The following is a 27,457-nucleotide window of genomic DNA, read 5'->3' on the forward strand; positions in this document are numbered from 1 at the left end:
TAAGAAATATTTAACCAAGAACAATTAGCTGTTCAAATAATTTTTAAAAAGCTATCTACAAGTCAATAATCAATAAGATGAATAAACCTGTTATATTTTTAATAATAGCAAAGAAATTGTGCTGCTAAGAAGACGTCCTGTAAAATATGTGAGTTGTAACAATCTTCATTAAAGGTAAATTTTCATTATTTAACATACTGATCTAATAAAATATATTATTTTATCTTTATTTCTTAATTGTGACACAATACACAATATTGCCTAACACTTAAAATTATCTTAAGTATAGTGCACTTTAAAAAACAAAAAAAGGGTGTCTATATCTTGTTAATTAGAGTATTATAACATGTCTATTTGGTTATTCTGAAGGTAAGTTTAATTTTATTTATCCTGATCTACTTGTCTATTTGAGTGCATTCTGTTCTATCAATCTTGTTGCTGAAGGTAGTCATTTTCTTATTTCAGTTGCTTCTGAAAATCATTTTTTGTAAAAACTCAAAGGTATGTATTTCACATGTGTATTGCTGGTTAAACTGGTAAAGGAATCTTATGGGTTAGGTAAGCTCCAGTGATTTGGCCTGCACTAAAACAAACAGGAAGTTCAGTTGCAGTGGAAATAGCCACTGGCTGCTGTTTCGTTTTTCTGTGTCACTAAATAAGTACCATTCTCACAGAATTCTCTATTTTATTACTCAAGTCCTATTCTCTAGTCTTCCTATTTGAGTACCTGGATAATAGAGAAGACAGTGTTGGAAAAACCAGCTCTGCTGGTTGTCTAAATATTCTATTGAACTGTGGCTGGTAGAGTATTCTGACATAGTGTCAGATGTTGGATTTAAACCCTGACTCAGTGGTTGTGGCTGAAAACTGCATTGACATTTTAAAAGCATCTGTTATGAACACTGATCTGAGTAAAACACAAACCACGGAGTTTCATGTAAGCAATACCAAATGCGAGTTTTAAGTGATTACCTGGGCAAGTTCGGAAAACATGAAGGTTGCAGTTCGGAGTCCTGACCCTGTTCCTGTCAATGGGAGACCATGGAGGGTCATTTTTCTAAACATTTTCGCATAAAAGTACATGTAAAATGTGTGAACAACTTCTAGCATAGCATTAAAACATTAATATTTTATGAATCTGTCATATTTTTGGCATATATTAGATTTTAAAAGATACTTTGATAAGTGCAATAATTGGATCCAGGAAGAAGAACTTTGAAATAGCGCATGATTTGTAAGAACCAGATACCGCAAGTGAGGAATATTTTCAATAAGGTAAAATTGCATATTACTTAAAGTTGTACATGGAATTCTATAAATAACGCATAAAGTATGATACTAAATCTTTACATTAGCAACTAGATAGACATTAAATGCTAAAATATTGCAAAAGTTTGGTTTTTAGAAAATGTCATATGAATTAATAAATTAAATTAAATATTTATTTAAATATTTCAAATATTGCTTATCATTCATTATAGTTGGTATTTTGCCTTTATTTTAATTTATAATTATAAATATTTTACAGGGAAAATATTATAATCACATTTTACCCTTTAAATTTACCATAGTTTGTATTTTGATAAAAGCGTATTCAAATTTTGTATAATTTGAATAAAATTCTGTTTATTTTATAATTCTTTAATTCATTACTTTCAATAGAATAGAACTTATATGAAAATATGATTAATACAAACTAATTATTGCCTTAGTCCGATTGAAAGCAATATAAGTAAATTAATATTATCAAATATAACATGAGTTATGCATGTCTTTTTACTGCTCATTCAAATATTAATGGCCTATCAACAGAATGGTCTAATATCTAAAATAAAAATAAGTTATCTTTGTTACTTTTAGAATATAAAACACATGCATTTAAATACATTTTTGTTTTTTTAATATAAAATAGTATTTTTTAAGGTGGTAGGATACAACATGTGTACTTGTTAGATTAATTTATACTCATTTATAATAGTTCTTGGGCCTCTGTGCTCTTGCCCTATGCCTTAAAAGGTTTGAGTCTGACCCTGACCAGACTATTCAAATTGTAAAAGTATAGCACATTTTATTTCATGATGAAGGGCAAACGTGAATTGCCTTTCTCTTCATATTTTCATTAAAATCTTATTCTTCATTCCTTTATTGGTTAAAAATAGGGATTAGAATGACTATAGTTTATTACTCCATTTTAAATAATAGCATCACAATCTACTTTGGAGAACCACTGCTCAAGACCATAGCCGTTGCAGTGGGTGTGTGCTCATAAGTGGCTAGTTACCAGGGTACATCTCCTTGCTTTAGAGATTGCTTCAAGGATGCCCAAGGGACCCAATCAGAGTCAAAGGGATGCAATGAGATCTTGCTAGGACTTTGAGACAGTGTTTGTCTCCTTCCAAATGTGACAGTAGAACTAGGACTAATGATAACAGCTACTGGAGTCACCCTAAGGAACCTGTAAGAGCAGCCCATAGAAAAAATGATGCAAAGTTAAGAGATAAAGGGAAACTGAGTCCTTTTGTTATTAATACGAAGCCTCTTGTCATGTTGACTCTGAGGCTAATTCAATTCTTGGACTTATCAGTTATGCTAGGCCGTATATTCTGTTTTGGTTTTGTATATCTGTTTTAGATTTTCCTAACAGTCCCAATGAATATAGTCTCACAGGAGAGAACTGCCTAGGGGAGCACTTTTGCCATGCCTCTCCAATCCCCTTACCCTCGCATCCTCTCCCTTAGTGACTTATCCAAGGTAATATTTGGGTGTGGTCACTGTTAATGTTCAGCAGAATCACTTGGTTCTGAGTCCCTCTTTCTCTTTCTATGTTGACCATTCAGTATAGTAGAAAGGACTGGACTTTAAGAAGTGAAAAATATGAGTCTTGGCCTGATGTAGTGGCCTTTTGGTTTTCCAGCAGCTGTATCTGCAAATAAGTGGACAATTCAGTCAACAATGCAGAAGGACAATGAGAAAACCCTATTTCAGCTTTGGACCCAAATTATAGTCTTGAATTGCTCTCTATCTATAATGCTTTTTTCATTCATCTATTCCAACTTTTTATCAACCACTATTTGTGGTTTAATACTCTGACATTATGACATTATTCTAATGTTGTAAATACAGTAGTGAGTGTTCAGATGGGGTGTTGATTCTATGAAACTGAGTCAATAAATAAAGTATAAAATTAGTAAAATAGTTTCAGAGAATAATAAATGGTAAGAAAAATAATAAAGTAGCTTAATGGAATTTAAAATAAATGGAGGGTACTTTAGAAAAGGTGGGGAAAATCTCTGAGTTAACATTTGAAATGAGGCTTGTACGGTTAAAAAAAAAAAAAAAAAGCAGTCATACAACAATGAGGTATAAGAGTACTCCAGGCAGAGGAAATAGTGCCAAAACGCTGAGATTGAAGTGTACTTGGTATGCTTAACGAAGGGATGGAATGTCACCAAGGCTGGAGTAGTGGATAAGGGGAGAGTGATAAAGGATGAGATTAGAAAAATTGATGGAGTGCTGATTTTTTTTAATTGACCTTCAACTTCCACACTGGCCAACTTCATCAGCCAGTAGCTTAGAGAAAGGAAACAATGAGAGACAGTCTGAACTGAATTTACAACGGGAATATTTCTGATCAGTGTATATCAAGGGTAAAGCACTACTTGGCAGTCAATGGGGGTCCCAAATAACAATATATACTTGGTTGCATGGGCTCACAAAAACGTTCCAGGTAGGGAGATGCTCATATATGAAAGAGCATAGTACCTGTGATTCTTCCCGTTGATGAAAATAAAAGTTGTGTTGCAAGCACTCCAGTCATAAAGTTGCTTTTCTGTCCACCACAGTGTATTATAATACTTCCTAAATGTATAGCATGTCAGGGAACAAAGAAGCAGAATGGAAGATGCAACTGAACCAGAACACAGGACACTCAGATTACAGCGCTAGAACAAAGTATAAGTGCTGAGCACAATTCAACAGCTACCTGCTGAAATATTGATAGGTAATCTACAAAAATATCAATGGTTTAACTCAACAGGGGTTTAGTTTTTTCTCACATGAAATCTAAATGGGTGTTTCTGATGGGCAGGAAGTGATTCTCCAAGCAGTAATTCAGACACCCTGGGCTCTTCTCACCTGTGGTTCCAACGTCCCTTCATCTGTGTGTTAAGAACCCTGTGCTTATCCCATCAAGCCAGAAGGAGAAAAAGAAGGAGGTTTGGTGGGAGGTTTCTATGGGTCAAGCCTTAGGATGGTACACATTGTCTCAGTGCATGTCCTGTCCATACATACCTGAGAGAGGTTGGAAATGTGATATGGGTCTATTTCCAGAAAGAGGAGGTAATGAGTATAGGGTAAAAAAAAATTGCAGTCCACCACAATCTACTTTTTTGGTCAGCAAAATCTTTGCAAAAGAGGCTGAAGAGTGGGCAACCTCTGCTGATTCTAATAACTATTTCTCCTCACTCCTCTTGTTAAACTAAAATTGACCAACCTCCACCTGATAAAACTGCTGCCATGGTCTTGCAGTTCCTCAATCTTGGCCCATGTCTAATGCAATCTAAGTCCCTCACACCTGCCAAGAAGACTGAGAAATTCTGGAAATAAAACTGACTCTAGGCCTTCCCTGGTGGCGCAATGGTTAAGAATCCGCCTGCCAATGCAGGGGACATGGGTTCGTGCCCCGGTCCAGGAAGATACCATATGCCGCGGAGTGGCTAGGCCCGTGAGCCATGGCCACTGAGCCTGCGCGTCCGGAGCCTGTGCTCCACAATGGGAGAGGCCACAACAGTGAGAGGCCCGCGTACCGCAAAAAAAAAAAAAAAAAAAAACTGACTCTATCTGACCTTCCCTAATCTAACTTGTAAATCTTTTAGGCTACTTAATCCCTGCAGAAGAGTGCTTTTGGACTGTCTTCACATTGCAGTGTTTGAATAAAAGCTTAATGGCTTCTTTCACTCATAGATGTTTTTTTGGTCCATTTCCATCTGTGTCTGCACCTGCAGTGAGTGTTTGGAAGCCTAAGGCCAAAATGCATTTATGGATTTAGTTTGTGTAATTTTAGACATTTACTTTCTTTGATTATCAGTAGGATTCTGGTTTTTGCTACTAAGTTTCATGTGCCAACAATACATCTATAATTTTTCTTAGATATAATGCCTTACCTGCTTTATTTTTTAAATCACATCTCATAGTCTTCCATTTTAATGGCAGCTAACTTAGAACTTCCTGTGATATTAATTTGGGGATAGGCACACTGTTGATCTGATCTTTGTCATAGAGCTACATCTTAATGGTCCATTCCCTCTCAAGTTCTCTCTCAACATCATCTCTTACTATTTGGTATCTAAAAGCATTCCTTTATCCAATATTTCATTGCTGAAAATCTCTGGATGCTCTTCATGACTTTCTCAGTTATGCCAGCAAACTAGCCAATTATTTCTTGAACTTCTCTCTCCCACATGACACCTTTCTAAAATAAATACAAATTAAAAATCAACACTATCATTCTTTCCTAAACCACTCCCCTTAGATCAAAAGGATCCAATGTCAGTTTCCTGTGTCCTAAAGATAAACAATGTTCCATATCTCAGGAATTGATTGCAGAATGGTTACAGTCCTGGAACAAATGTCCATAGTAGGTGTATAACTGTTATACATGAAAAGGTAAATCATAAAAAAACCTCAATGGCTCATTCATATATAGTTCAAATGGGAGTTCTTGATCAATAGTTCAGAGATTCAGGTCCTGCTATTTTGTGTCAGTGCCATCCCAGGCCCCCAATTCTATCAATATCAAATTAGAGTTAAAGAAGGTGACAGATAACCCTGCCAGATAATTGGGCATGAACACATATGTCTATAAGGGAGGTTGGGAAGTCTGGTTCTATCTGTGAGTCCGAAAGGTGCAAATAGGTTTTAGTGAGCACATTGCAGCTTCTGTTCATTTGAGAAATAAGAATCTTGAGTGTGTATATATTCATAGACTAAGTAATAAACACGAATAGTCCTAAACACTTTCAAACAAAGAAGTAACTTTCACAGCAAGCTGTTATTAGACAACTATTGTATCTACACAAATTAGGTACTTAAACTTAAAATACCAGTTATAAAGATTGGAAGATCTAGAGCAATGACACTTTACTTAGCCATATTTGGAGAAGTCCAGAATTCAGGGAGATGAATAAGAAAGGTATGCTTAAGTTAACTGTAATGCAAATGTATACTGATATTTTTTGGATTATTTTCAACTAAGTCGACATTTGTCTTCTTCGAGTTATAAGTTAAAGAACTAGCAATACCATCATTACAGCAAGAACATAGAAACTAGTCACATCCTGTCTATTATTTTCAAGATTCTTTTCCCTGTTTAACCTTTAAAAATTCTTGAAGGTGGTTTATTTTTATCTGAGTGAGCAACACACATCCCAATTATATTTAATGACACAGAGAGAGTACAAGAATGGCAAATACAGTACTCTATTCTTGGCAGAGGACTTTGCTCACAAAAACCCCATGAGTTGCTAAAGCATTAACATTTCCATGCAGTATATTTCGACTGTAAAAGTGCATGAAGGACTAGGCAGCAAAGCTCTAAAGAAGCTGCAAGTGGCCACATTGTTGAGTTTAACAAGAGAAGCCAATGTGTTAGAAATAAGATTTGCTAGTATGACACGGGAAGTTGCCATAGGAAAAAGCTTTTAAGTAATGAGGAAAAAATAATTCAGGTAAGACTCAACATCACATTGTTCTCCTAATACATAATCAAGGAGGGTTTTTATATTAGCTGCATTAGAAATTCAGTAATGTCATTTTTAGAAGACAGTGGCATGCTGATAAAGGAAACACTCAAACTCTATGATTGTCTGGGAGTGTATAGTAGGAAATACAAACAAGAATATAGAGTTGTGAACGTATAGGTCAGAAACAGAATGGTGAGAACCTTAGAAAGACAAAACTTCCTGAAACTACAGCTAGTACAGTTTGACAAGGGCTTATATGAGATACAGAGAACAGAGATATGAAATATGAGAGATATCATGTACAGAGACAGATCAATTAGAAACAGCATAAAGAAAAAAGAAGGGATAGCAGATCAGACGTACGGCACACATTTCTTTCAGGGAAAAAGATTGGTAGAGATCATCTCCATTGCACTGTATGGAATCCCTGGTATTATTTCTAGTGTGTGTGTTTATTCCATTCATCCTTTGGTTTCTGTCATTCCTGATATACAAAGCTGCCTCTTTATTTCAAAGTAAAAAAAATCGCTTTACATATTTAAAAAAAAAACAGAAATGCCCAATAATGTTTGTTACTAAAGTGCTGGGACCTAAAATAGGAAGACCAATTATGAAACACCCTTAGTTAATGAAGCCTCAACAGGGCTTACTTATTTTTGGTGGTGCTGTGTACTCTTTTCTTTTTTTAATTGAAGTATAGTTGATTTGCAATATTGTGTTAGTTTCAGGTGTACAGCAAAGTGATTCAGATATATATATATACACACACACACACATATATATATATACACACACACACACACACATATATATATAGGGTTGGCCAAAAAGTTCATTCAGGTTTTTCTGTAAGAAAAAGTAAAAGTATATATATATATACTTTTCAGGTTCCTTTCCATTATAGGTTATTAATAGGTCTCTGTGCTATGTGCATTCTACTCTAACTTTCCCTAAGTTAACAGAGGTCATGACAGCTCACTCACTCCTTTTTTTTCTTATTAAAAAATAATTACCACAAAGAGTATTGTAAATATCATGTTTTAAATCAGTGAATACATGCCAAATATTAATAAGTGTATTGCATAAAAAGTGAAATACTGAGCTACTTTAAACCAGTGTGCTTTAAATCCATGAAAACTGTTGAGTATTTTACATTATTATGTCAAGGATCATGCCAATTAGTCAATATTGATTTATAATCACAGCTATAAAAGACAATGAAAGAAGAATAGGAATATTAGAAATGATTATGTGTTCTTTTTTGAAGTGGAAAGCAAGTTCTCATTAGATAGTCATAGTATTCTAAGGTCTATTGACAATATTACTTGCTACTATTATAGAAAACTTCAGAAATATGCATGCTTTATTTTCTTAGCAATAGTAAAATATATCCATAGAGGATATAATAGATTTATTTTCTTCTCCAAATGGCTCCATCTCAATGCAATTTCATTCGTGTAAATGTAATAGTGATGTGCTTCCCCTAAAACACACTTACTTGCTTCCTTATCTCTGTTACGAATTCCTTAAAATTTCTTAAAGTTCTTTAAGTTTTTACAGTAAGACAAGATGATTAAGGGTAAAATGATATTCAGTGCTTGTTGACAACAATTGTATCACTTTCCCTGACCTTCAAATTACAAATAGCATTTGTCTTAGACAAAGCTATGGAGTTGCTCCATGTTGTGGATAGATGATTCATCTGGCATTGTTAGCATAGTCAACAGTGAAACAAGAAGTTAACTGAGCTTATATTTTTATAACCATAGAAGTTTTAAAACCATAACAGGAGCTTTGGAATAGTCGATCGAAAATCTGTGCCTAGCATAACTGATATGGCAAGTCCAATAATACATCCCACTGAAAAGACTATACTAACTCCACAATATTTTTATTGTATTTTGAATACATTTCATACTAAAAGAAAAATAAATTGGGACCACAAGAAATAGTGGCAAAAGTTTGGAAAACTCAAGTCAAAATGTGCTATACATAATATACAGTCTGAATGATTTGAACATTGTCTATTAGTGGCATTTATTCAGCTAAAATTGTTACTCTACCAAAACTTGGGTCAGCTCGCCTGCACACAGTAAAGCCAATCTACTGACCCTGGGGGTTGTGATGAAGGACAGTGCAGTATTTATTGTAAGGCACCAGACAAGGAGTCTCGGAGAGCTAATGCTCTAAAAGGCTGAACTCCCAGAGGGTTTCAGCAAAGAATTCTGATAGGCAAGGTGAGGGAGGGGAGTCTCAGGGTATGTGATCACCTGTGCACAATTCTCTGATTGGCTGATGGTGAGGTAATAGGGTGGTATCATTACCCCTATCATCAGGGGCTAACATTATCAATCTTTAGGTTCTGGTCTGGGGGCTCATGGTCATCAAGTGGTGATTTGGTGGTGATTTTAAGCATCTGTAAAACAACTTAGGAAATATGCATCAGATACTATTATCTAGATACTTCCGAGAGGAGCTAAAGCGGAGGATGTGGTGGAGGGGTCTGTCCCAGGAAGACCCCATAGGGTCCTGCTCCATTACATAATGATATTTTTCAGCCAAGATAAGTTGACAAAGTCCCAAGTTATAGATAGAATGGTAAAATGGCCAATGTCTCCTGAAAATCTTAAGAATAAGTTTGCAGTGCCTCTGGGGCAAGATCATTTAATTTCAGAAAATAACAGTCAAGGAGGAAATAGCCTAATTTAGCAAAACAAAACAATAAGCTCAATATATGGAGATGCAGATTTGAGGTTATTATATTTCTTATTATAAGACACAGATTTTTTTATCTGAGAAAGTTGAAAAAGATAATTTTAGAATTAAGTATATTCTAGAGAAGATTGGTAGTATTTCTTTCTATATGGGGAATATGGTTAATTAAAATGGAAGGGAATCATCCACTCTAGACACTAAATTGTGTATGATAATTATGGAAATTATTGTTTCTTCTACCAAAGTCAACAATATTATTTTAATGCTGGAAAAATTTTGTAAGACATAAAATTATTAGAATTACAAAACTTTTCCATGACCAAAGCCATATAAAGTTAAATTTCAAATTTTCAACACTTGAAAAGAGCTTGTAACAAACGTTTACTATAATGAAGAATAAGAAGAAACATAATTAGCAAAAGTATATCCAAAATGACTTTTATAACAAATTCTTTTATATGTAGATTTTTAAAATAAGCATAAGTATTAAAGGAGAAATTTAAAATATGACTGGATACAAGAACAGTTTAAAAGTAAAAAGTAAAGTCTTAAAAAATTAAAGAACTGAAATTGAAAATACTGTGGTAAAAATAATACTTAGTAGATGGGTTCAATAGAAATCACATACAGTGGAAGAACTATTGAACTGAAAAATAGAGTTGAAGAAATTCTCCAGAGGAAAAAAAATGGAATATATGAAATAGTGGTTGAGAAACATGGAGGTTAGAAACATATGTTCTATCACTTGGCCAGTAAAAAGTCTAAAAGAGAAAAGAAAATAATATAGAAATGTTTTTGCTTATGAGGAAGTATTTCAAAAGACTTTACATTTCCCAGAATTTGTGAAAGACATAGATTCTAATATTTAGAAGCACAGCAAGTCCAAGCACTATTAACACAAAAAAGTCAAATCTCTTCACCTAAAATAACATCTACATACTTATTAATAATATTGTAGAAGACTAAAGAAAAAAATTCTTAAAAGACACAGGAAATAAAAGATATTAAAATCAAGAGGCAATAATTATACTGAGAGGTAGATTTCCAAGAACAAAAGTATAAGTCAAAAGATCATTGAGTAAAAGATATATAGGGGCACAGCAAGTTTTACATTAAAATAATGTAAATAAAGAGTAAACATAATTCAAAAGAAGACTGGTGGAGCCTAAATACTATCAAACACTATAGAAATACTGCAAAAATATATAAAAGATAAAGAAGAATATCATACAAGAAAAATTTATCAAGAATCCGTAGTTAGGGCTTCCCTGGTGGCGCAGTTGTTGAGAGTCCGCCTGCCGATGCAGAGGATGCGGGTTCGTGCCCTGGTCTAGGAAGATCCCACATGCCGCGGAGCAACTGGGCCCGTGAGCCATGGCCGCTAAGTCTGTGCGTCCGGAGCCTGTGCTCCGCAACAGGAGAGGCCACAACAGTGAGAGGCTCGCGTACCGCAAAAAAAAAAAAAAAGAATCCATAGGTAGTCCAAATGATTTTAATCTATAGGATCTCAAAATATATATTTTTAAAATATAAATGTAAAATATTAATTTACATATTAGATAAATTGACAAAACCACTATATCTCTGGGATATTTCAACACACTTGCTCAGTCAGCTATATATTATGCAAACAAATCAATAAGAATAAAAATTAGTTAGGAATCAAAATTTACAACCTACTCTAATGTATATAGATAAGACTTTGCCCCTGAAAAGGTAAAATTTTAATGGTATAGTGAATGGTTTACATAGTATGCAGGCAGGCTAGAGAACTGGGTATGGAGATCAGCTCACCTGCTGCTCTGATCACTGTATACAGTGGGTACTGAGCATGGGACTCCCATTTGTAGCCTCTAAAAGTTGGAGGTCCCCCTACAAATCTCTACCAGCTATGCCAGGAGTCAGTTATGGGTAGCATCTAATTCCCCATTTTTCTTTCTTCCCAAATAAAACATCATCTTGGGGAGTGGTTGTCAGAGACTAATCTAAGTCTTGTACCTTAGCTAACCCTAGGTTCTAGCTTCTGCCTTTAGGAGACAGGTGTCTATTGGAAGCCACTTCTTTCTAGATATTTTAGTGTTTCTTAAAGGGGTCAGTATCCTGAGCAAGAAAATTCGCATGCTATATTTGTAGAAAATATCTCCTCTTTTTTTCTTCCCTAGAACCACTTGCTCTGCAAATTTTACAGCTATAAGCTCTGGATCTATTGTCTTTTTTATGGTAGAGCCTTGGCCCATTCAGAAGGTATAAAATTTTCTCATCTCTCCTGGTTCCGAATACTCACATTCTGGAATAGAGGTAACTCCCCTTTTCCCCAAGAAAGGATTTGTTTACATGCTGGTATAAAAGATAAGTTCTCTCCCTCTTTCACCAGAGGGGAAGTCACTAGTTGCAGAAAAAAAGAATTGATAAAATTCAAAAAGCATTTATAATAATAAAAAAAAATCTTACCAAAGTCAGAATAAACTACTCCTGAAATGGGTAAAATATATACACCAAATCTTAGAGCAATCTAATTCTTAATGTTGAAACATTAGAAGGATTCCCTTTAAAATAGGAACATAATGCCTTTATTCAACAATATCCTGTCAGCCTTATTCAAAAGAAATAAAGGTGTGAAGGTTTCAAAGGAGGAAGCAAAACTGTCAGTATTCATGTTTAATAAGATTCTATACTTAGATAATTCAATGTAAACTACAGTTAAAATGTTGGAATCAGTAAGAGAGTTTATTAATTTTACCCTATGTAAAATCAATACACAAAAGTCAATTACATTTTCATATACCAGAAGCAATTGCAAAATAAAAATTTTATAACGGACCATTTATAATATCAACTAAACTATAATATATCTAACAATACATCTGTTTAAAGTGTGTAAAGCCATTAACAGGAAAATATAAGCTTTATATATACTTTACAAGACTACAATAATTGGAATTAAAATGTTCGTGGAGAGGAGAAAATACTTTATCTCCAAATTAATTTATAAAATTTAAGAAATTTCAGTTAACAATCAGGTGAAAATTGCAGTTAATTCTAAAATTCACATGGAAAAGCAAAAATCTAGTAAGGGCCAATAATATATATTTTATATATATATATATATATATATATATATATATATATATTTTTTTTTTTTTTTTTTTTGCGGTAGGCGGGCCTCTCACTGTTGTGGCCTCTCCCGTTGCGGAGCACAGGCTCCGGACGCGCAGGATCAGCGACCATGGCTCACGGGCCCAGCCGCTCTGCGGGACGTGAGATCTTCCTGGACCAGGGCACGAACCCCTGTTCCTTGCGTTGGCAAGCGGACTCTCAACCACTGCAGCACCAGGGAAGCCCTCAATTTTCTTATTAGAAGACTTCAAAGAAGGCAAACGAAGCTATGACCACATACAATTCTCAACAATACTCCTAATTTCTCACAGCCTTAAACGTAAAACATATACACAGAAAAAAAAACACTGTAAATTGTGAAAATTACTTTTAACTTAAATTTTGGAACCTGTAAACTTCATATTTATTGGGATTTTAACCAAAGGATTGCTCCAGTTTTCATAAGGCTTTCTCATGTGCCATGTTTTTTTTTTTTTTTTTTTCTAACCTCAACTCTTTCATTTTCAACCAATTTCTGAAGAAAGTCTTGAGAGATTATTATCTGGCTGGTGGTTTTGCTTTGATAAGCATAGTTGGAGTTTCAATTTCTAAGAAGTGGAATAAAATAAAGGAACAACCAGGCAGAAAATTCAGATGACCAGTAACTAAAAGTTTTGAAAGGGAAGGGGAAAAAGAGGAGGAGGTAAAGTTGCCTTCCTCCTGTGTTGTCTGTTACTTGTTTAGCAAGTAAATGTGAGCCTCACCCACCCCTCAGCACCCAGAGAGACATAGACTGTATTCTGTTTTTGAAAAATGGAAGTCGAGCATATCCGCAAATCTGAAACTAACAATTAAAATTCCTTGAAACTTAAATCCTAAGAACTTCCATCTCTCCTGTCAAGATATCCTTATAAATATATCAAAATACTTCCACTTCCTGGAAGTTTCCATACAAAAAACTGGGAGAGGGAAGCTGAAAATCTCCCCCGACTCCACCTCCCAGCTGACTCCAGGCAACTCAGTGTGACTCTCTGAGTTCACTTTTATACAGCTGTGCTCATTGCTTTACAGATACCAACATAAAAAACTCAAAAGGAAATATATTGAAGAGAATTCTGGATACTGAAACAAAAAAAGAAACATAAGTAAAAATTTAAAAAGCAAATGCTAGAAAATACATTTTTACCAAGGATTAATCAGAACATTTGAATTAACTGATCAAAACTATGAATTAAATAGACATGAGTAAAGCTGATATATAGGATAAGACAGAACCACCCTGGCTCTGCTAAGAAATGATTAATCCTGATAGTGTCTTACTTTTATAAAGACTTTGGCCCTTTGTAAAAGTTATGCCTTGATTAAAGTTTTTACGTTGATTATTTGTTTAAAGTGTTATGGAATTACAATATTCTCTACATACTACTTTCTTTGTACAATTTCAGCTGGAATGAACACTGTTTCTTAGAGAAAACTATAGATTCTGAATTATTATATTGTTACATGTGAGAATCAAAATGTTTTCTATATGTGTCAATTAAAAATAGCCAATATTTTTTTCTAATCAGTTGTTTCATTATGATGGTCATAGATTTCATTATAGAAAAAAAGTGCAAAAAATCTACCACATCCCACTTCCTAAAGAGAAAAAAATTAACATTTTTTTATTTACATGTATATTACATATTTTACCTATGCATATATGTTAATGTCAAGTTGCATATTGTTTTTTTCTTTTATTTTTAATATTTTATTGTGAATATTTTCCAAGTCATTAAATATTCTTTAAAAAATCCGATGTTTCATGTCTGTATAACTTACTCAGTGAATGTACCATAATTTTAAAAATAATACTTTACATCCTAACTCCTAATTAATCAACTTGATATTTAACAATGTGATGGAGATCACTATTTAATATTGATAATAACATTTATGTCATATTTTGTGTGTAAAAAGAAGAAAACAATGACAACAATCAGAATCATGACGTAAATAAAACACTTATTTATACCTGAGATGTTGAGCAAAGTCAAAAATTATGCCCTAAGCCACAATCCAAAATTCAGAAAGCAAAAGGAAAACTTCATTTTAAAAGTGATAAGCACATTGCTGAATTTTAAAGCTAAAAAAATTATCCAGGGGCCAGTAGTGTAAAGTAATCCCACTGGAGACAGTAAGAATTATACTTGTTTACTTCAAAGAGGTGACTACCTCAGATCTACTTGGTGCCTGTGATTTGTAATCCCCAAGAGACATAAGTCCACCAATGCTCTGGATAGAAAAGCTGTTCACATGCTGTTGATCACACACAAGCAAAAAAGATTCATTCCAATTTTTTTACTGAAATATAGATATTATAAGAGATGCTTTAAAGAGAATTAATGTAAAGAATTTCTAGTACAGTAAGACCCCTATACACAAACCGTCAAGTTGCGAACTTTCAAAGATTCAAACCTGCACCTGATTCCAGTAAGGAGCCAGAACCTGGGCCATCAGTGTCAGGCGTGAGTGAAATTTCAGCTTGCTCTCTGTCTCCTAATGCTGACAATCCATCAGCCTACCATCTCCCACCTCCTCTCCCTCCTCCAGTCAGTAAGTCTTCTTGCCAGTTCACTTGATGCCAGTCCCTGTATGCCAGCTATTGTACTGTACTACTGTACTTTTCAGGGTCCTGTACGGTAACATTAAAAATCCTTTTTTGTGTTTGCTTTTTATGTATTATTTGTGTGAAAAGTATTATGAACCTATTACAATACAGTACTATATAGCTGATTGTGTTAGTTGTGTATTTAGGCTGACTTTGTTGGACTTACGAACAAATTGGACTTACGAATGCACTCTTGGAACGGAACTCGTTGGTATGCAGGAGACTTACAGTCGATCAGCAAACCTCCCATTTGGACACCTCCACTTCGATCACACAGTTCTCTTGGTTCCTGCCTTCTGAAATCATTTTTTTAATAGCTTGTCCAATCTCTTTTATTTTTCACAATAATTCAACCTAGTCCTTAAATACTATTGATATTATGCAGCAAAATCAGAAGACCAGCAATTAGCCTAGCCTATCACATTCTCTTAGAAAGCAGTTCAACAACCATTTATAATCACTCAAGCATAACACCTATGCTTCTCACTGCCTATACTTAAGCCTTAACCACTTCATCCATTTGTGATATTCAAATGCAAAATTTCACTGTTCTCCTCTGTGATAGTTTCAGTGTCCAGTAATCCTTCAACACTTCTTCCTCAAAAAGTACAACCTAATCCTTCCTGCCCTTGTTTGTGAATTGAACTTAGTGACTTGCTTATATAGAACAAACTATATCATAATAGTGTGTGACATCCAAGTGTAGATCATAAAAGACCTTGATGCCTCTGTCTTGCCCACTCTCTGAGATAACTCACTCAGAAGGAAGCCAGCTCCTGTGTTATAAAGACACTCCAACAGCCCAGTGGAGAAGCCTACCAGGGGAGGAACAGGCCTTCTGCCCAAAACCATGTAAGTGAGTCATCTTGAAAGCAGATTCAAGCAGAGCTTTCAAACAACTGCAGACCCTGTTGGTATCTTGACCACAACGCCATGGCGTACCCTGATGTAGAAGACCCAGTTAAGCTGCTCATGAATTCCTAACCCTTAAAAATTGTTAAAATGTTTGCTAGTTAAGCCTGTAGGTATTGGGGTAATTTGTTATCCTGCAGTGGATAATTAATATATTATCTTTAAAGATAACTTTAAAATAAGATGATTAATATTGGATTAAAAGAAATGACAGATACAAAATATTTGATTCATACTAGGAATGAGGTAAGTATAATCACCTTTCCCTTTTTTGAATCACTTGCAGAACTATAAAAGAAAAATCTATATGTATTACGTGGAAATGAAGTATTAAAAATGATCCTTTAAGAGTTCAGTCTCTCGGGACTTTGGATGGAGGTAGAAAATGGAGCTAGGGATACCAGCCAGAGAACTAGAATAGCAGTTGCAATATGAAGCAATGATATCCTTGTTGACTGTAAACATGATTTTGATATAATGTGTTTATATTCCTTGTTTGCTTCAGGAAATCTTTAGTAAGCTAAGCTGAAGGGAGTTTGATATTTTCCAAAACATCCATATGGTACACAGACTACATACTTCTTGCATGAAATTAATTTCAGATTGAATCAGGTAATCAGAGCTCAGTGAGAGTAAATGTATCCTTGTTATATAACTAAGTAAAATAATCGAAAAAAACACATATTCAAAATTGAAAGGTGATCTGTGATTTAATACTCATATTTATCATTTTTGCAAGCAATATTGTTTTCTATTTATCATTTATCAATATATTAAAGATCCTGCCATTGTCAGTTATTTCCCACCTAAATTTTTAAACACCCTTCCACATTTTTGTCACCTACATTTTCCCCAGGATTGTATTGAAACAGTGCCTTTAATTTGTTATCACCTTAAATATGTGTAACTAGAAAACAGCTTCCAAAATTTTTTCCCAGAAAAATTCTTATTTGAACACCTATATTAAACTTAGAGCATAAAGAGATATGGAACATGATAAAAAGATCTAAAATCCAGAAGGAGAGCACCAGGGATTGAGATAGAAATATTTGAAAAAATGATGAATAATAATTATCCAAACCTGATATTAAAAATCTAGATATTAAGGAATTGCAAAGAACACTAAGGAGGAAAATTCAAAGTGAAACACATCAAGGGGTATTACAAGAAAATAAAGTTGTATTCCACTAACATCTATGAATATAGACACAAAATCATAAGCAAAATATTAGCAAATTGAATCTGATAATATATCAAAAGATAATAAATATATAATACCAAAGAATGTTTACCATAGAGATGCAGTTTTGTTTCACATTTGAAAATTAATTGATTTTGTTCATGACAATAACAGAATAAAGTAGAAAATGTATGATCATTCCAATAGATGGAGAAGAAGGTTGTGATAAACTTTAAATACTTCATTATTATATAAGCTTTCAGCAAATTGGAAATAGAAGAGAACTTCCTGAGTTTATAAAGCACATTTACAAAAAGCTGACAACTAGCATCATACTAAATGCTGAAATATTGAACAACATCTTTCAAAAAGAAGTAAAAGACAGGTTGAGGGTAAGGAAGTCACCACTATCACTACTTCTATTTAATGTTTTATTGGAGGTGCTAGCTAGTGGTATAAGCAAATAAAAGAAATAAAAGACATAACAACTTAAAAAAAGTAAAAATTATATTCTTTCATATATAAGTATGAAATTATGATAATTTGAGAATATGTAGAACATCCAAAGGAATAGCCAGAGAAACTATTAAAGCTAATATTCAAATTTGTCAAGATTAATACACAAGTTTAAATACAAAAACTCATTGCATTTCTATATACTAGCAAGATGGTATGCAAAAGGCCAAAGGTAAGCACATTAAAAACTGCCTAAAATCATTATTAATCAAGGAAATTGATTAATTTCCTTGCAGTGAAATACTGCAGTGAAATACTGCTGTACCTCCACCAGAATAGTTAACATTAAATAATAAAACAAAATAAAATAAAACTTGACAAGTGTTAGGATGTGAACACATGGCAACTTTAATGTTGAAACTGTTGGCAATTCTGGCTGTTTGTGACTATTTTCTTATTGCTTCAGTTTCTTCAGTAGCTGTTAGTTTATTTCTGTGTAACTTTTCTGTTATTCTTTAATTTTTCTCTCTCAAAAGTTGTCAGCAGTCAGAAAACTTTTTCTGTAATGGGACAAATAGAAACATTTTTGGTTTGGTGGATCCCACTATCTGTCACAACTACTCAACTCTACCATTGTAGTCTAAAGCAGCCAGAGACAGTATGTAAGCAATGGTTGTGTTCTAATAAAACTGCATTTAAAAAGCAGGTGGAAGGCTGGTTTGATACATGGGTCACAGTTTGCCAATGCCTGTTCAAGATTTTCAAATTTACTGTTACCTCTCTCTTATCTTTGTGTCCTTTGCTTTGTCATACCTAATCTTGTTTGTGTGTGGATTTGTTCCACAAATTTTTGTGGTCAAGTTTGAAAGAGGTTTGTATAGTTGATTCAATTTAAAAAAATTAGCATTTGGTTTGATAATATTCCTAATTTTTAAAATGTTTTCAATTTTATGATTTCAGGGATTTTTTAAATGGTTAGTTTTAATAGGTTCTTTTCATATTCCTTTGGATTTTAAGATTCTAATAAATACCTTTAAGGTTAGATGTTACTTCACAATTCTTCCCTCATTACATTGCTCAAATTTTGATTTGTATTTTTTTATTATTTATCATTCAATAATATTTACAACAGAAAAACTGGACTCTATTTCCATAAGGACAAAAAAAATTGATTTTTGTATTTATGGTAGTGTGATATTTTTTATTTTAATCTTTGCATAGTTTTGACATTTCACTGAGTCTTCCTTAATCCTAGGTATGTCACTGTTAGCGTGTGAAAGCTCTATAGGTTGTCTTTATGCTTATTTAAAAAGGTGATTGAAATATACTGTCATCTTGGGTCAGGTCTTCTCTAATTAGGCAGAAACATCTGCTCTCTCTCAAGGGTCTATGTTAAATGGTTTATTATTAATTTTGTATGTTAATGACTTGGAACCCTTTAAATTTATGAAGCCAGCAGGGTTATTATATTTTCCAATGACCCACATTACATGAAAAAGTCGCTACAAATTAAACTTTTTTTTTTTTTGGTAATAGAGCATTGACGTAAGACAAATCTAATTGAAGTTGTTCATCAGAGTTTTAAAAATTCACTCAAAAATTATTTTTTAATCAATTTAAAATATATATACTTTAAAATTCATTCAAATATGAATTTTAAAGTATATATATTCTACAGCAATAAAGCAGTAGAATTGGATTTTTTCCAAAATATTTAATATTGGCCATATAATTTCATTGATCAGTTTTTAAAGCCAATGTTTTAGGAATGGCTATAAATGGTTCAGAATATGCTTTAAACTTTAAGGAACTATGGCAAGATAATTACCAGGCTAAACAATAAATTGCAGTTTGGAATATTTATTCCTGAATAAACACTGCTTTAGGATTAATTTATATCTGTCAACAAAATTTGCTTAGAAACTTTCAAGATCACCTTGAGAATATGACATAGAAGTCTATTATTTGTGTAAATATATACTTATAACTCTGCCTTGTGTTATTGGAACCATGATTAAGTTTAACACTGCCTCCGATTCACATATTCAAAATGTTAATTTGCTCGAAGTCATTTTTCTGAGTTTTCTTACATTTTGTTCCTATTAGTTATAATGTATTACCTGCTGAATCTCCCAGCCTCCTTAAGATCGAGACCACAGATATTTCACATCCATTATGCCACATCTGGCACAGTTTTAAGTTTTCGGGTCATCCTTCCTCTTTCTCCTTTGACTCCTCTCTAATTTGTATATAACCAATAAATGTTCATGATTCAGTGTACCTAAGTGGCTGCTGAGGAGAAATTTGATACCTTTTATCTATCATTCTGTTGTATTCTGAAACAAGGTGTGGTTGCTTTTGCTATTGAAATTTTTCTTTATATAATTTCTCACATTTAGCAACTCTAATCTTTTTTTTTAACATCTTTATTGGAGTATAATTGCTTTACAATGGTGTGTTAGTTTCCGCTTTATAACAAAGTGAATCAGTTATACATACACATATGCTCCCACATCTCTTCCCTCTCACGTCTCCCTCCCTCCCACCCTCCCTATCCACCCCTCTAGGTGGTCACAAAGCACCGAGATGATCTCCCTGTGCTATGCGGCTGCTTCCCACTAGCTATCTATTTTACATTTGGTAGTGTATATATGTCCATGTCACTCTCTCACTTTGTCCCAGCTTACCCTTCCCCCTCCCCATATCCTCAAGTCCATTCTCTAGTAGGTCTGTGCCTTTATTCCTGTCTTGTCCCTAGGTTCTTCATGACCTTTTTTTTCTTAGATTCCATATATATGTGTTAGCATAGCAACTCTTATCTTATGGTGGATGCAGCCAGTATAGAGTACAGAAATAAAGAAAAGCAATAATGTGTCTTCTCATATAAACATGTCATCTGTCAGAGATGCTACCAACCCTTACCAATTTTCAAGCTTAAATTAAACCCAGAACTTGGCACAATATTTCTTAAATACCTCATTTTCAAAATCTTAGTAAATATTCTAGCTCATTATGTATATATAGATATCTATCTGGTACATGATTGTTTTTAATACTTAACTTTAGCGTTCAGACTATGTTGTGTTTTTTCAGAAATAACTATGACAAACTCATGATAACCTCACACCAGCATTGTCATATAACTCTAAATTTTCAGAACTATTCTCCTGAATACTTAGGGGAAAAATCAGAGTTGTCATGCTCCTTATAGCTCTCTTGTGACTAAAATGGTTTAAATAAACAAATATGAGTTAAATATAATTTTATGGAAAGTCTAAAGATAATTAAAATTAGGTTTTGGTGTATTTCCATTTGAACTTTTATTTTTAGAAGTATCATTAAGGAATATATTTGCTACAGACAGGTTTTCCAAGAGAGAGTAGCTGAGGCAAAAGCTTAAGGGTTAGAGTTCTATTCGGGAGTGTAATGCCATCTAAGCTGGTGTGAAGAAAGAGGAAAGAGGCAGCAAAGGAGAGAGAGCAAATACCAGAAGGTATATTACCCAGCCAGCCACGGTTCTAAAAACACAGCTGATTGCTCCATTTTGGGGACTTCTGAAGATAGGCCAAGTGGAACCATCACATCTTGGAGTCTTCTTTTGGGTGTTGGAAGGGGAATTACAACAAAATGAAAGACATTTACTTATTGATCCTTCCCTCCCTGCCCCCCTCACCGGTCAAAGATGGCTGCATCATCCTTTTCACTCCTACAATTCTGAACTGTGGTAACTGAACCCACCAGGCTACTGCAGGAGGAATTTAGAACCTTAACCAATTAATCTGGCAAGTATGGAGATATGGTGGCCTCTCAGTGTCAGTCATCAGTGTATGGGAGTGTTATCTACTGTGTTATAAATCATCCCCAAACTTACAGGCTTAAAACAACCAATATTTATTATCTCAGCTCCTGGGGTCAGGAATCTGTAAACAACTTAGCTTGAGCACTTATGGGTCAGGGTCTCTCATAAGCTGCAGTCTATCTATTGGCCGGGGTTGCATTCATCTCCACTGGGGGAGGATCCATCTCTAAGCTCACTCACGTGGCTTTGGCAGGTCATAGGTCCTCTCTGGCTGTTGGTCAGAGATGTAAGTTTCTGGCCACATGGGATGCTGCATGGAATGACTCTCAACACATCAGGTAGCTTTCCTCAGAGATACCCCAACAAAGCCAGAGCCTTTCTTTAACCTAATCTTGGAAATAACATCTCACCACTTTTGCTCTGTTCTGTTTATTAGGTTCAGTCCATAGCCCAGGGGAGGGGAAAACAAAAGGGCATGATACCAGGTTGTGGGGATCATTGTGGCTATTGTTGAAGTTATTTTATTACATATTTTAATCAGTATTAATAAATGTGGGCCATACCTAAAGCAACATTTGAATGTATTCATTTACCTTCGTTAAATGCATGTGGTGTTTCACTTTCTGTACTGTATTTTCTTCCTTGCAGCTTCAGCAACAAGAGATTCTAATAATGAAGGGAAATGGATTAAGGTCACATTGTGGAGGTTCTTAAATTCATATAAGGAGCCTTTGAACTAATCTGGAAAGGAGAGAAATTCAGTGACAATTTTGCAATGGGAGAGTATATAAATTATTTTGCATTTATAGGAAGGTGATGGCATGGTGCCAAAGATGTGGAAAAGTTTAATGCTTTATTCAGAAGCTAGTGAAAGTTGCAGTTATGGCAAAACTTTTCCTCAAGCATGTTGTTTTTCGATATTCAAATTTCTTGGTTTATAAATTTTTATTTTTTCAATGGATTTACGTATGATTAACACATTCTTTTCAATATGAAAGACGTTGAGATTTTGAATGAGTATTTCCATAATGTGAAAAATTAGACTTAAATTACCTCATTCTTTAAAAGTTTCCTCAAAGCTGAAATTCATCGATGATGCTCTTCATATTGTTTGATTACATTTTTTGTCATTGAATATCTAAAATATAGAGAAAATTACATAAAACTATGTTACCATATTTGTGGCATGTTGCATTTTTTGATTGGGTTAAAAAAATAAAACAAACTTTGGCTCAGTTTCCTCAAGTTTCAATTTTCTTTCTTTTTTCTTAGTTTAGTAAATTATTGTTCTTGATCAGTCTTTAATGTTCACCGTTATGATGATAGTGTATTGATTTTTTAAAGAGGCTAATAAAAAGCACTTTTTTCCCCACTCAAGTGGTGATTCAATTGAGAAATAAATGAAAGTGAGAGGATATATACACCAAAATATGATAATTATTACTGAAAATATTGATAGGTGGACTGTAGTTTGCATTTATGCTCTTGATTGTTTCCTAACTTCTCTAAAATTAGGCAATCATGATGATTTAGTCCTCAGCAGAGCTGGAAAGCCACAGATTCATATAGCCAAGCTTACTCATAGTAGAAAGTAATTTAGGATACAGACTCTGTGCAGCTAGGACAGACCACAATCAGAGTACTAAAGAGCAGAAATGTGCAAGTTCAAGTCCTTCCTCACCCCACATTCAGCAATTAGCTGGATCACTCTTCCAGTGTGTGCGATGGTAGAGGATCATCAGCCAAAGACTGTAGGAACACAGGTAAAGAAACACAAAGAAGGGTTTCCCTGGTGGCGCAGTGGTTGAGAGTCTGCCTGACGATGCAGGGGACGCAGGTTCGTGCCCTGGTCCGAGGGGATCCCACATGCTGCAGAGCGGCTGGGCCCGTGAGCCATGGCCGCTGAGCCTGTGCGTCTGGAGCCTGTGCTCCGCAAGGGGAGAGGCCGCATTTAATGAAGGTAGATGAATAGGTTTAAATGTTGCATTAAGTATAGCTTATAAACAATTATGAATATTGATAAAATATATGATAAAGGAGCTATTGATTTTGATGAAATCAGAATGCCACCTAAATTAAAAGATCATAAGTGTTTATTAAGGTATTAAGATTAAGAAATCTCAGTGAAAGCAACGAATTTATATTACATGGTCTAACACATTTTATGCATTTCTCCTTTATCCTCTTTGAACTGTTGGCATCTGTGTATTATTCAAACTAACAGAATTGAAAAAAAAATCATGCTGACTCATGAAGGAGGGATTACATGCAACAAATTAAGATCGTATGGTTCAACCAAGTCTTTATGAAGCTGGGTAATTAATAACTTACTATAGAGAAATAGAAAGAAGTTAGCTAAAGAAAGTTTTAGATTACTTCCCATTAAACTTAACTGCTCATGTACAGTTAGTAGTGTTACTTTGTGGTAAAATATAAGCCCAAACAATCTTATATTTTTAAAATACTAAATCACTTAACATCTGTCCTTTTCCTGCATTAATGTAACCACCTGGTGGCACTGTTGATTAACTTGGAAAAAAATCTAAATTTTTGATAAATCCTTTTTAAAGAGCATTTTCTATATTAAAATTGCAAATTGTTTATGATTCTTATCGCTATTGCATTATTTGAGTGTATCAATGCTGGATGGCTGTTGCTAGAAAAATGTGTGGAAAATTATTTGCAAAAATGTTAAATGTAAAATAAGTCATTGAATATTTATGTCTGCAAAATTCAAGGACTTACAAATAGATGTGCCTAATATTAAGAAGTGAATGAAGACATTCATAAAGATAAAGATTGTGTACTTATTATTTCCACACTTAATGGGAGAAATCTTTCCAAATGGAATTAATTTATTTAAAAAAAATTAAGACAAAAAGTATGTATCATTTTCATTGGCAGTCATTTTCATGATTTGATTTCAGGTAATTTGTCAAGAATACCACTACTCTCTGAGAGAGAGATACCTACATCTCAAGCATAATCTTCCATATAATTCATTTATCTATAAGATACTATTGCAAAGTCATTCACAACTTGGTTGCATGCCAACAGTGAGTTTAAAGGATTGTGATGAACTGCAATAGCACTTCGTCTTTTGCCTCATAAGTTATAAAATCTTTGAAAAATTTAAAGTGTTAAATTAGATTCAGGGTACATTGATAAATCAGGAAATCTTCAATCAAACTATACTTTGTGAAAGCAGGAAGAGACAGAATACCAGTTTACTGAGACATTTTGGAATTCATTTGAGAGATAAAAAGTATCTTAAAACACAGAAAAAGTTTATAAATATGGCTTGAAAGTAACTGAGTTCTTAGCCAGAGGCAAGATACAATTATCTTACATTAATAAAAACTGAAACATAGTGGTCACTTACATTGCCAGGGTTATCATGTATCAATAATTTTCTAATTTTAGGTTTAAAATTCCAGATTTTACCTATTTGTTCAAAGTCTATTTGAATCAGATATCCCCTTATAGTCATTCTAACAGAATTGATAGAGACTATTCAAGTGATTATCATACAGATATTTTAAAAGATTGATATTTAAAATTTAAACTTATGCAATGAATGATTTTTTTTTGGAAAAGACGCAATTCACTCATTTATGTTATGTGTATAAATATGCTTTTATAAATATTGGGCATTTTGTGTCATACATTTTTGATAATGGTAAAGAAAAAAATCTTTGATAAGATGTTGTATGATAGCCAACACTATCAAATATTCTGAAAAAAATTATAGTAAGCAAAAATAAGTGACTTTACCCACTAAAAATATGGAATATTTTCTTGTGTACTCATATAGTGTTTCTACAGACAGCTAAAGTCAGAATGAAATATTTAAGTTATATTTGCCTGGGCTTTACATCCTGAAGAAATTCTGAAGACATAGAGAATTAAGAGGTTTACATTATGAATATTTATTCTATACAAATTCTTATAGTGATGTGTTAAAATAATATGAATAAATCCAAGGAAAGGAATTATGACCAGAGTTCCTAAATCTCCTACATACACGAAAGTTAGAACTGGAAGCATGTATGATGATTCTGAACACATTTCTATTCCTTCTTAGAGTGCATAAACATACACATATAGTTGGTATTTTTACTTTAAAATAAGGTTTCTATTGTAGGTTTATTGCACACTTTGGCCTGTTTGGTTATTCCTTGAGCCATGCAGAATTTTGCATATTTGTTCCACTGTCACTGCACCACCATGCTTTCCTTTATTGGCTGTTTATCTGGACACATAGCCTGGCCTCCTAGGGAGATATATCCACCTGTTAAGGGAAGTCACTCTTTCATGTTACCTAGTAACTAGCTTCAGGAAACCTATTTATAAAATCACAAGTAGATCATAACTATAATAGGATCCACTCATAATAATAGATGAAGTCTTTCTTTGTAGAAAAAAAGTGCAGCTTAGGCAAATGTCGTGTGGTGAACATATAATAAAAAAAAGATAGTTCAACAATTTGTATGTGTTATCATTGTTCTTAAGATAATTTATTGCATTTATTTGCTACTCAGAACAGCTTTGCCAGTGGTTCACCCTATTACAAATCTGTTAGACCAAGCTTTGCCACATTCTCAAAGGGCATGGATGGGCAGTGAACACATTTTCTGACTCTTGATTTCTCGGTCGATACCTTTTTCCTCAATATATAAAAGTACAATTACTTAAGTTATTCCTAATACCTATGGCTTCAGTTTATTTCTTCTTTCTGATTTTACCAATTACTGATCTGACATACTATGTAGTGTAACCTAGGGAGATCATATTTTATATTTTGATACCCCTTAAGAATTATGCCCATACATCAGCTAAGCTATAAACAGCATGCAATGCTGCACAAGGTGCACAAAATCCACTTGATAATGAAACATCTGAGATACATCATACTTAACTGGAATTATTTTTCACCAATGATTTTTATTAGTACTGAGACTTACATTTTGTAAAAATTAACAGTGGGAAGTACTTGATGATGAAATCAATAGATTTATAGGCTCATTTAAACGCCTAAAACAGACCTCTATAATTGTTCCTGTTTCTTGTTCCTCCACATCCCAGTTTAGTAAGAAAGCAGCACAGAATCGGTCATGAGTGTCTCCAGCTCCCTAAATTTCAACGGACTATTGAATTAACCATAAACCTCTCTACCTCCTATCTTACTATCTATCTCTCCTGCTTACCTCGTATACAATTCTTCCTACAGATACTCCTCATATAGATAACTTCAGTCACTTTTAACTAGTACTTTTTTCTGTGCACTTGGCCTTTTTTATTCTACCTCCACACTTTTCTCTTTCAATTGTTCCATGCTGGAATGCCTTATTTTTCTTTTATCTCTATTGAAATCAATGATCATAGCATACAATAACTGGTTTTGAATCTTAGGCAATTTTGGAAAGAAATGCTTTTGACTAGATCTGATGATAATATGATGCTTGTAATGGATAAAACACCTCTGCCAACTTTCTTTTTTACAAAGAAGTCTTAGTTTCCTAAATTATCTACTATTCAAATTTCCTTGACAAAGTTTATAAAAGTACACAGCAAAAGAATATAATCTTATTGAGGAAAAAAAATCCAAATCACATAGGCAGAATATATTGAGTTTTCCACTCATATTTCAAAACTCCTCTGTTTCCTATTCAGCAAACTTACCCAACATACTTCTATCATATTGTGATTTTTCAAAATTTAACTTTTTACTGCATCTAAGTATATGTATGTTATCACTTTAAATGACATTATTTCTCAGTAATCTTATAATAATTGTCAGTAATTATTACTGAATAAGCATGAATGAATGTAACACCTCTTTATGAGTAGTTAGTTGAATCTCTATACAGTTCTTATATTTGTTCATTTAATTAACATTATTCCATGCC

This window comes from Tursiops truncatus, chromosome 4 (genome assembly GCF_011762595.2).
Source record: "Tursiops truncatus isolate mTurTru1 chromosome 4, mTurTru1.mat.Y, whole genome shotgun sequence".
NCBI lineage: Eukaryota > Metazoa > Chordata > Mammalia > Artiodactyla > Delphinidae > Tursiops > Tursiops truncatus.